The sequence below is a fragment of the Paramacrobiotus metropolitanus genome, unplaced genomic scaffold, assembly GCF_019649055.1.
Source record: "Paramacrobiotus metropolitanus isolate TYO unplaced genomic scaffold, Prichtersi_v1.0 Parri_scaffold0000247, whole genome shotgun sequence".
Lineage (NCBI taxonomy): Eukaryota > Metazoa > Tardigrada > Eutardigrada > Parachela > Macrobiotidae > Paramacrobiotus > Paramacrobiotus metropolitanus.
Genome location: NW_026570467.1, coordinates 56,309 through 68,470, shown reverse-complemented (window position 1 = coordinate 68,470; position 12,162 = coordinate 56,309).

Sequence of the window (12,162 nt, the reverse complement as noted above, 5' to 3'; positions counted from 1 at the left end):
TTGGCTTCCCAAGATTTACAAATAAAGATCAGAAACCTTGGTTTCATTTCATTAGACGATAGCGCTAGTATGGTACGTATTAATACTGTTTTATTCAAAATTTGTATCGAGTACTACTATCGACTGCATCACTGTTTTTTTTTTATTGTTATATAGTGCACTCTTTTGCTCCGCTGTTGTTCTCCAACATCTTTCATTTTAATACACTTATGGCACGTTTTGTATACAGAAAAATGTGGGTACATGTAGAGAGGTTGTAAGCAACGTAGGTTCGCTTAAGGCACCGTTAGTAAACGTAAGTGGGTGTTTCCGCAGCTGTTGCTCGTGTAAATTAGTAGATTACATATTCAACTATTAAGTAATGTAAGTAACGTAAGTCTGCTTAGGTTCACGTAAGTCAGCGTAAGTTAATGCAGACTGAAGAGGTCAAAGTAGGAAACGTAAATCAGTGTGTATAACTTATAAGTATACCCAGGTCTGGGCATAAAACCGAATACGGAATACGTAAGGCAAGCGCAAAGTTTTTTGAGATTTGTTAGGCTTACTTACGTTGCTTACATTAACTTACGCGGACAACAATTTCTTACACGAACTTACATAGACTTACATTAGCTTACGTTGACTTACGTAGCTTACTTTAACTTACGCGGATAACAATGTCTTAAACGAACTTACATGGACTTACGCCAACGCAGATTGATGTACGCAGCTGCGTGACCGCTAAACCTACCGCGCAAAACCTGTAAACGACACGTGTCATATCATTCTATTTTAATAGAACCTACAAGAAGCGTGCAAGAATAACGACAGAAAAATTAAAAACTGAGATCTTACGATTTCAGTACAAAACTTAATGTGTTTGACAGTACGAAACTGTCACATATAGAAAATAGAATCTGTAATATGACGCTTCAGCAGGAAGGCAGATAGTAAAATGACAAAATAATATAAAATACTACAGATGCAACAGTTGCTGTTGCTACTGAACATGCGGAAAGCATAATGAAACAAAATTGATACCATACGGGTAGAAGATTGCTATATAACGATCGTTTTGCCGGCACGTTTAGCGCTGTGAATCTAATCGATGTTGACATCAGTCGATGACAGCATGCTAACCAGCTCCTGCGCGGTAGCTCGCTTGTTCGCATCAAAGATGAGGCATCTACGAAGAACGTGTTGAACGTACGGCTGCATCGACTCGGGGACACGAGGTATAAAACCGTCCGCAACCAGATAAACGTAGCCACGCCCTTTCAGTCCTTTTGCTGATGGGGATTCTGCCCTCAGCGTTACGGAGCTGTTCCGTGGGACTCCCAAAAAAGAGCGCGGATAATCGTAGATACAAGCAACCAAGGCTGTAAATGTCGGTTTTCTGATCCGGATTTTTTTTGGTGCCTCAAGAACGCCATAGTGCAGCAGCTCTGGACTAGCCCAGAACACCGTGCCCAGTCGTGAACCGATTTCAACGGTCTCCTTGTTGTCCCCCACATAAGCGGCGTCGTCCATGTCGCCAATTACTAGGCTCTCCCGTCCGTCTAGGGACAACTGAATGAGAACGTTTTCGGGCTTAATATCGGTGTGGATGAAATGCTGCCCATGAATGTAACAAAGTCCTCAGCGAGATCTCTCAAATAACCCTGCAAGATCTTCTCGTCAAGACTGATACCAAGCGTCTTCAGGTCATTCTTCATCTTTTCCATTTTTCTAGCCAGGTCACCGCCTACAACATACCTTCGCTTTACTACATTCATATACGGGCTCGACCAATACCTCACGAAAAATTTCCGAAATTTCAACGAACATACTGATTACATTCTTTCGACTTGATGCCCTATGTTCGCAATTGTACTATCTCTTCTCGAATTTACCGCTGCTGTTTAACCTGTTTTTTCACTTACTGTAATGCACTACGATCTACTTTCTCAACAGTTACAAAACGTAGAGTAGAAAACATAAACATATTCATATATCGGATTTAAGCATGTCCTTTTCTTGTTCTTGGCTTGCTCAAGTGGCAGTTCAGTGAATGGTACGCTTGCCCTACCTTTGTAAAACGGCATCACAATTTCGGAAGGTTAGCCTCTTTCCCGACTGCTTAGCTGAGATACACATGTACCGGACAACGTTTGGATGATCCATTTGCAGCAGTTTGTTGAAACGCTCTTTATCGCTAGCCAAGGATGCGTCATCGCGTTCGCTGGGGTAGGAAACCTTAACTGCCACTCTATCACCAACTAGCATTCCATCGTCTGACTTTCCTTAAGCAATGACCGTGCCTCGGTATACGATGCCGAATGCCCCTCAGCCAAGAAATCCATCTGGTTCACCATAGTGGTATTTGAAGTCGCTGCCACCTTCATACACCGTTTTGTCGTCCGTTTCATGACCGACTAAGTAGGTGTAAGAACACGGAGGTGTAATACTGGAAATTATTATCACTTCTGGTATTAGCACTAATGTCGCTTATTATGTAAATGGTAAGCTAAACAAAGGTACGAGTAGTGACGCTAAGTCGCTAACAGCAACATTTTAATTAGATACCTCAGTACCCTAGTGGCACCCTGTACTTTTACTAACTTTGTACCCTGCAAATTCGTGTACGCAATACGACATGCGATTTGCCAGCCTCTATGATTTCGAAAGTAGAGGATCAGACAGCAGTAACTAATTTATTGCAGGCTATTCGTCGCATTTCATTAATTACCTAACGTACCTTTCTGGGAGGCTTCCGTTGTGGTTTTATGGCCCGTGGCGTGGACGCCGGTCCACAGCTGGAATTATACGAATAATGCATCGCCTACTGGAATATACAACTCTACAATATAGCTACAGATTCTGCCACGGAATCGTGCATAAATTTGGTGGTTACGACAAAATAGTCTGTATATGTACAGTTTCCTTCGTTACTTTCTGGCCTATCAACTAATGCGTTATTCGTAATTTGTTTAGCATTTTAAATTAACCAACACTCTATACACGTGCTCATAACACAACAGTAACACTGTGTTAAATATACAGGCAATAAATAAAATAGACCCTAAATACACAGAACTGAAAATGTCCATTTTATAATAATTTTAATCTATCCACACTCACCACACATGCGCAAATCCCAATGAGTAAAAGGTAGAGCATCCGCATGATTATCAGGTGCACCAGCAATTCTCCCAATAACAACAATGATTCACTAAGGCAGGATTAGTTCTATTAACCGGCAACGGTTATCCTCGCCAAAAAACAGACAGTAGAATTATTATGGAAATATGCGGAACTCGCTTCCTTTTATTCTGTAGTTAGATCTTTCCTGTGGCACTCAACCATTTCTGACCACATCACATACGTCAGCTGGATTCGAGGAGATTTTCCAGCAACATTGTCCCTGACCGGTTTGGACATTTCTTCCGTATCGACACACTTTCACTGAAATTCCAGCATGACGCGGGTAATAGCAGCATCGTGTCGTCGCTAACCACTTTGAGGAACGAGCGTCCACATGCCGACTCCTGCAGTTTCGTGTTATACCCCGTTTTCCACTAAACGATTTTACCGGCAATGCAACATGTATAACAAGCGGCAAGGTTGTTGGAAATGTGCTTGCACTTAACTTTAGCGAGTCTCGTGGCATTTCGCGAAGAATCCTTTTGTTGAAGTGGAAACAGTTCTTATAATGTGAGGTGGACTCTTTTTTTTAGAGGAATTACCATTTGTTTGAGTTAAAAGTCAACGTGTCCGGATGCAGACAAATTACAGCAGCCGAGAACTTTTCAACTCTTGTACTGCAATCAGTTTTTACTGGCACCTCGCAGCGGACCAGTATTGCGATACAAATCTTGTGCGCTCCCGCTTATTTAACTGCAGCGCTTGGTGCACGATCTGTTGCACCGGTAAACTTATCAGCCAGTCCCTTGCGGAGAAAGCGCGCATAATTCACTGCCAAAAAAACACAGACGTATCTGTATTGTTACTATTGCATCAATGCAGTCATGTTCTTTTTCAGCTTTTCGAACCTCTTGATCTGATCCATTGTAATGCTACGTACTATACGGTCACATAATATGCTCTAACAAATAACGGATAGGTACCGTACAAAATTAACAAAAACAATAAAACAAGCATGACGTGTACCGGTGTGGATAGTACGTACTCCTTGTACACATCTTTGTACTTTTGTCAGTTTTCCTATATTTTATACCTTACTTATAAGTTATACATACGTTTTACTTATACTTGTCTGGCTTATTTACTTCGGTTGATGCGGATTTACGATTGACAAATGTTGTTGTTTCCTTAGCTTTTGTAGCGAATGACTAGGTAGTACATCTTATTGGTTTCTCGTATGCTCGATGCCTGCGCGCATCTCGAAGTCTGTATATGTTCAGCGGAACGATTAGTTCAGTAACACTCGGAGAAGTTTCATGTTTTGGGCTTCTCACAGATTTTCCTATAAATCGCTGTTGCTCGTAGTTGTTCTAGGACTACAGTAAAGTGGTGCACAGGTATCTGCGTGGTGTTAGCATTCTCTCGTAATCGAAGGTCACTTCCTGCATGAGCATTTGCTCGCACTGAAATCTTGTTATTTCGTCTCTGCTTCCATCTGGCGTTAGCGTTGTGTTTACGCCTCTGCAACCATCTGGAGACACGCCAAGGATTTCGGATTCGTCTCTTCCACGATTCTATAAATTCTTGGAAATAGGGATTCCACCGAGTTCTTCACTGTAGCAGATTGAGATTCTAGAGTCGCTCTACCGATGTTGTGGTGGTCAGTAGCGGTATAAAACGGTCGGTGCCGCAGAATCTTACTTACCGTTTGTGATATCTAGGAGGAAAGGTCACTCGTTCTTCTCTTGTTCCGGCCAACTTCTTATTTATACACGACAAGCATCCCGCAACAGATACACCCAAATCACAACAAGAACACTTCTTCTATACTGTCTTGCTCGGGGATAATGCTCATTAAGCATAACGCATTTTTCAGCTTGAGTTTTAATCCTAAAGTATAAGTACAAAGTAAATATATCAAAATTATAGATGGTATGTACATTTGCCGATGTCGTGTGTAGCAGACAATGTACTGAGTATGTACATTATTTCTTTCGATGTAGTCTGTGTACTGACTTTGCACTCACTTAGTTCAGTCTTAAAAATGTAGCAACGTATCACGGATGCCACTGGGAAATGCACTAGGACTGGTACTCTCCCGACCGCAGGTTCGCTGCTGCGGAGGCAGACACTTGCTCGACGCGTTGTGCTGCGTCTTCCAGCAGCGGCATTTCGGTGTTCTCGAACATCCTTAAGGAACATCCTTAATGTGGTTTCTGCGCAACACCGTGGCCATCTTAGGTGCCCTTCACAGTAACCAACACTTTGCAGATCTTTGTCTCGAAATCCACATTGACATGCACACCGTGCTGCTTGTCCAAGAGATCCAGACAGGTATCGATCGTGGAGGTCTCGTTCATGTCGGTTTTCTTCGTTTTGGGCGGCCAGTCGAAAGGTTTGACCGGTACCCACTTCCAATGGAACAGGACACTGGTCTTCCTGGATTCTGCAAGGAAGCCAGCATTTAGTGCGAAACACGCAGTAAATATTTTTTTTCACCCGCTGCAGTGGAATCCGGGCCAGGTGCCAAGTGTTTAAGTAAACGCTGACATACATAAGATTCCAATATGGCCATTTTTGAGCTAAGAAAATACCAGCACAAAATTAGTGGGCAATGATTTGCATAAAAACTGAAGTTGCTCAGATGGGTGAGTGGGTCCTCGCAGTTGCATAAATTTGTCAGTTTTTAAAAAAAAAGCTAATCGCGCAAAAAGTTGCAATAGGCCCGCCCGCACAGGAACTTGGATTCGGATTTAGATTACTGCACACTTTTGGCAGCGACGGCTGCGTTAACTTGCCGGTGTTTCGCTGTTGTGTGGCGCCCCCATGTCGCTTGGTAGTAGACTAGCAGATCGCGCAGCCGACTTCTTGGTGGTTGCCTTCGTTCTGGGTTTGGGTGGGTTGCTGGAAGTGGGCGGTGAAGACGAAGCCACGTCCTGTCAGAAGCCGAAGACGTTATCCCCGTTGTCGCACTGCAGCCCATCGCAGCACGGGATGTCGGCAGAACATCGCTCCTAAATCACACGACATGCCCATGTTACCTGCAACCGTAAAATGCTTACAGCGACCTTTCGTTTCTTTGTAGTCGCTATTCGATACATTCTCTATTAGAAAACCAACATGGACTTTCCAGACAACGGCGAACACCAGTACGGGGAATACCCGCATAATGAGTTAAGAAATTCGAGTAACGGTAGAATTACGAGATGGGCAGATGTTGATAGGGGCGGCCAACGAGATCTTGTGCATTCATTTGGTGGCGGTGACCGACGAAAGGCTTCCGTTGGGGTGCATCTGGTTACGATAATGGGATATGACGGCATACGTATAGCGGTCATTTGAAAGGCGAATACATTTATCGACCGGAGCGCAGCGAAGGTCCTCTAATTCAGCAGAAATAAAAAAATGTCTGTCTGTCTGTTTGTTACGGAAGTGACCGGATGACGTCATCCATGCTATCCAGCATGACGTCACATTACAATGACAATATGTATGGGTACCGTACAGTACGTTTCCTTCTCAATAGAAACTAAAGAATAATACCTGCGTTTCATCTACATGTTGTTACTTTGCGTTATTGTAAATGCACATGTCTCCAAGTACATACAACTGCACCGTTAACTCACACTACCAATTGCATTACAGTACAGTACGCACTTACATTAGAATTTCAAAACTGTAAATATGTATCTTGGATACAACGAGTGGTACAGAATTAGTTCCAACGCAAAAATTATATTTAGCAAAAACGTATTATAAGAGCATCCAAATACTCTGTATTCTGTATAGTAAATTATTGTTGTGGTTTTCTCTGCGATGAAGCGCAAGGTTCGCCATTCAAAACGGCAGCAAAAACGAAGAAAGAATTTTTTATAATATGAAGGCAATTGTGCTACGCTTCAATATCACTGTCTTACACATCAAGATTCACTTAATGTTTCAACAATGCTTATCTAATGATGAAAACAACAGTGGCCATCTCTTTAAACGTTGTTAGATAATTATTTTACATATTGATACAAGCCAGTACTGTGAACTGCTGTTGAACAGCGATATGATTTCATCGCCTGATGCGCTGTACCAATAGCCAAACGGGTGGCGAAATCCTTCTCCCAAAAACCGTCTTGCACATTGCGCATCACGCAACCAGCGTGGGCATATCAGAAATTCCGGCCTGGCAGCACTATGCTAAGTGTTATGCCGAGAATCTTGAACGATTCCTGGCTGCCTAATCATCAGTGCGGCATCAGCATTCTCGTGAACTGCGCTATTACGTGCTTCGCTGTCCATATTGTTCATGCCGTTTCCGGTTCGGCAACAACGAGCACTTGCAAGCTGCACATTCAGCTTCGTGAAAGCCTGCATTCACTAGAATGAAGCTGTTAATTTCGATTTCGCTAGGTTCCAGGAGAAGCGGTTCTTCGCAGTATCTGTGGCGGCTGCTGCTGCGTTTTGCAGTTGTAAGCATAACGTGTAAATTCTACGGCTTTTCAAGTGGGAAAACGGCAGCCAGCCGCTCTTGTCGGAACCCAGCCACTTGAAAACGGATTTAAAGTTTTCCAGGGAGGAAACAGAAAAGATGTATATAATACAGACCATTTTTTCGCTTTGAGAATCCAGTGTGTACGTTTCCACAATCAGTCTGACGGTTCTCAACTAAAATTAAATTGAAAGTTGTTTTTTTTACGGGAGCATGATTTATCTGCGTGTTGCCCTGCTGGCTGCGGCCAGCTTGATCATACCGGTAAGAGATTACAGCATGTGCAGTTAAAGGTCGTGCGCTAATATTCTGTTATAATAGCGTGCTTTTGACGCCTGCAGGTCACCTCCGGAGAGAACGGCCAGGAGGAGCATCATTTTTGCCGCAGCACCCACGAAGGTTGCAACTATCGTCACACATGCTGCCCGGGCAACTACTGCAATAATGGGCTCGCCATTGACGGGTTTTGTGAGCGGACCGAGTCGCCGTACGGACACTCGCCAAAGCCGACGTCCAAGGCGACAACCAAGAAGCCGGCCTCCTTCAGCAGCACTGGTTCATCATGCAACGGAAAGGGATGCGCTCGTCCGAATAGAGAGGGCAGATCCGATTTCTTCGGTGAGTTAAGATAAATAGTTTAATGCTACGTTCACTGCCAGGCCATCCAGTAATGTCTTAATCAATGAAATAACAACGCTGTTGCTTTAGATGAATTGGGACATGGCCTTGAGCAAACGTTCGGCAATGCGGGTAAACAAATGGATTCGGCATTCAATGGGGGAAACGGAAACCAGCCAGCTGGCTCCGGTAGACCGTCCAACAATCCGGTGACGTCCCACAATGACCGCCCAACGCCAAAGCCGTGCAAGCGCGACGGTCCGGTGTGTCTTAGTACACCTCCAGGGATGAGCCATCCGGAACCCATCGTCTGGCCGATCGATAGCTCCAAGCGCATACACTATAAATTCCACCTGTTTAATAACCATCCCAATAATACTCGGTTTGTCAATGCGGCTCATCGTGCCATCGCGATGATAAACGATGCCATGCGCGGCTGCTGGACAATGGTGGAAACGTCCGCCAATCAGTTCCCGTTATTGACAATCAATCTGTTTGTCGATGAATGCGCGACCAAGTCCTGTGACGCAGGTGGAGGGTGAGTGGCTTTCAGGTTGTAAAGCTTCATAGAAACGTCCGCCTTAACGCCTCCGGCACTGTGATTCTCTAGTGCACCCTGTAGCGAGCGATTGGGTTACTCCGACACTGGCGATAATTCCATATCCGTGAATACCCTACCATACGATCAGCAAGGACACCCTGACTCTCTGTTAGTTGCCGTTTTCCTTCATGAGCTGCTCCATGCCATTTTTGATTTCCGCCACGAGCATATTAGAGGAGATCGGGACTCTTACATCCGCTTGGTGCCACAATACGAAATCTGCCGTAAGTGCCTCTTCTGAGCAAAAATATTTATTCCAAAACGCAAAAGTGGAGGTGATTAATTCCAGGACAGATTTCGCACATTTTACGTATCCGATAAAGGTAGATGTACAGATACATATTACTTTAATTCCAACATTTGCTGGTTTACCTTCAGTACATTCATCTGCTTTTTGCAATAATTATTATTTTTTTTAAGTGTAAATTTGGAATAATTCTTAATTTTTTCTTCCGTACGGTATGTTGCTACCAAATTTTGGGCAAGATTGATATTTTCCCTGCGCTTATGGTAGCTGGAGTGCACACATACTTCGAAATGGCTTCACCAGAAGATGGGGGTTACTTCCCCAGCGATCAATACTATTACCCCTACGACCGCCAGAGCATTATGCATGCGGGCTTTGATGATTATGCCTTCCCAAACACTTACACGTTGGCGCTCTGGGACGGAACGCCATCACAGTTCATCGGGCCGTCTAAAACCAATCCTAAGCTGACGTATACGGATACTGTGAAGATGCGCGATAGATACCGGTGCCCTCCAGTTAACGGAACACCACCGAGGGGTCGACGAAGCGCAGAAATTACGGACCTATGAGGACGAATCAAATTCTGCTTGCCGCCGGCCCGCCCCGCTTCTTTTACTGTTTTTCATCGACCCCTAATGATACTTAGCTATTGTCCAACCGATTTTGCAATCTATCTTAATAATTACTAATTATTATAATGATCGACTTTTAAGTGTTATCTGTGCTGGCATAAAAATGTGCATGTGTGCCAGTCGGGCAACGTTGTTTTAATTATGCCGGTAAATATTATGATTAATTTTAGGACTGCTTTCCTTTGATACAGGTTTTCTTGTGCAGGTTTACTGCGAACTGGCCACTGGCGAATAAAAGTTGTCATGCTTCTTTGAAACGCTTGCAAAAAATGTGTTAGAACTTACAAGTACAGTACTTGTACTGTACTATAAACAGCATTTATTAATTACTAATCTCAGCACGGTAACGATAAAGAAATCTACCTCTAAAGGCGGTCTTCAGGCTCCGGCTTTAGCTCTCACAAAAGTTGGTTTCTTAACCTTTATCCAAAAATCGCAGCAATATGCAGCGTACAGTAGCAGTGCGCAGGTGCTTTGCGCTCTTATTGTTTGGGGCAAATGAAAAAATACTTCCGAAAAGAAAACTGATTTTCGGACAATCCGGACAATACAAAACCTGTACGCGGATTGTCGAATTTCATTCTACGTCAATAGAAAATTTGATGTAAATATGATGTTGTACACTCTGTAAGTGCACAATATACGCACTTTGCTTGATTCCGGTGTAACGTTAACATGAAACAGTTAATAGCTTTGCACTTCCTTGATCAAATAAATTATTCGAATCTTCTTAATAAAAATTTTTTGGTTAATTTCACAGTTGCCATTATGCTTTGAAAAAAAGATATCGTTAAGAAGAAACTTCCAGCTTTGTTAGCTTTCTAGAGCTTGCAAAAGTGTTGTTAGCGAACCAGAACATTGTGGCCCATCGGGAATCAGTTTGGTTAAGTCAGCAGTTATTTTAATCTAAAATATGGTTGCGACGTCAAACTGGAACCAAAGAATACTTTACTGAAATTCGAGCTTTTTTGCAAAATCTGTTTATATACGATATAAACATCCGTGTACATAAAACGGTACATCGCCTCCGTATGTTCGTCACATTGGTCACATGATAGCTATTGGCTGGATGACTCCGAACATGTCTTTTTAGTAGCGGGAGGACCGCCCAAACCAAAAGTGAAAAAATCTCTTTTTTCGATGCCTCTTTTAGTCTTTTTGCGGTTGTCTTGCGTGTTTTCAAACTCAGCCTTTTCGAACAGCTTTCTGTCAACGAACAAAGTCTCTCATAGTGCAAGTTGTTTTTTTCTAAAATTCTGTTCAAAACATCTCCGAACATCAACTCTGAGAGCGCCTTAACTCCATCGGTTCGAACGCACTTTATAGACATGTGCGCGTTGTTGGGATCCTGTAACAAAAGCAGCGTAAAAATGAATCAAAATTTACGCTAATGGTGACCATTGTTTTTTTATTGTAGATTGACTGTTTTACTGTCAGCCGCTTTGTTAACCGTAGTGCCTTCATCTCTGTGACAGGACATTCTGATTCGATAGTCTACAACCTCGTGCAGGATTGTCCTGATTGTTGTAGACCTTGAGCTGATTACACAAACAAGGAGCTGTTTTGCAACGGGAAGTTCTCCCAAAAAATACTCATGTCGGTCAGCTTAACGTATATGATGGTGGATCTAGGAAGAATCCACGGACAGAGACAGAAACGGAATCTATCCTGCAGAGTGAGCAGTGTTGTATACTACGAGTTATGCGGAAACGCAAGACACCCGACAATCAACTGCACACTTTATATCCCATTCACATAGCACTACAGATGCTCCCGCAGTAGAATGCTGCGGGGCTAAAGAACAGCAAGTTACTCAGACGACGATGGCTAGCAACTGAAGAATCTACCAGATCGAAGAGCTGGTAGATGGAGAAAATCACTAGCAAAAACAGCAAAACAACTTAGCACCCGCACCAGTGCGGGTGTGCGGGGAGGCCACTCCTCCTCTCACGTATGTCACTAAATTAACGTGCTCCCTTAATACTCAGACTCATCAACCCTTCTAAGAAATTCTCTAAAGATATGTCGAGAAAGATTAGCGACTGTATCTATACAGGCAACCTTCGCTCTGGGGTGTTTCAGCGCCAGGAAATTGGTATCGAGATTCAGTGAGGAAACGCACTGTCCGTCCTCGGTACATTTAGCGAAATGGCTGAGAAAGAGGATGTGTATTTTGCCTCTAGATTAGCATGCCCGAACGGGAATAATGTTATGGATTTTTGTTCTTGTTTACTTTGTTTAAACGGCGTGAAACTATTCAGTAAAGTTCCCGTATTAAGGGATTTGGCCCGGTACATAGCACAAATTTCGTGTACTGATGAACTTTCGCAGCACTCCCCAAACACTTTTTGCATTGCTTTATGGTATTTGTAGCCAAAATTAGATACGTAGTGTAGGTTTGCTGCGCGCAAACGAATTACCGGTAGGATTATAGGGTAACAAAATTCTAAAAAGTTTAAAAGCATTCCGGTGTACCAAA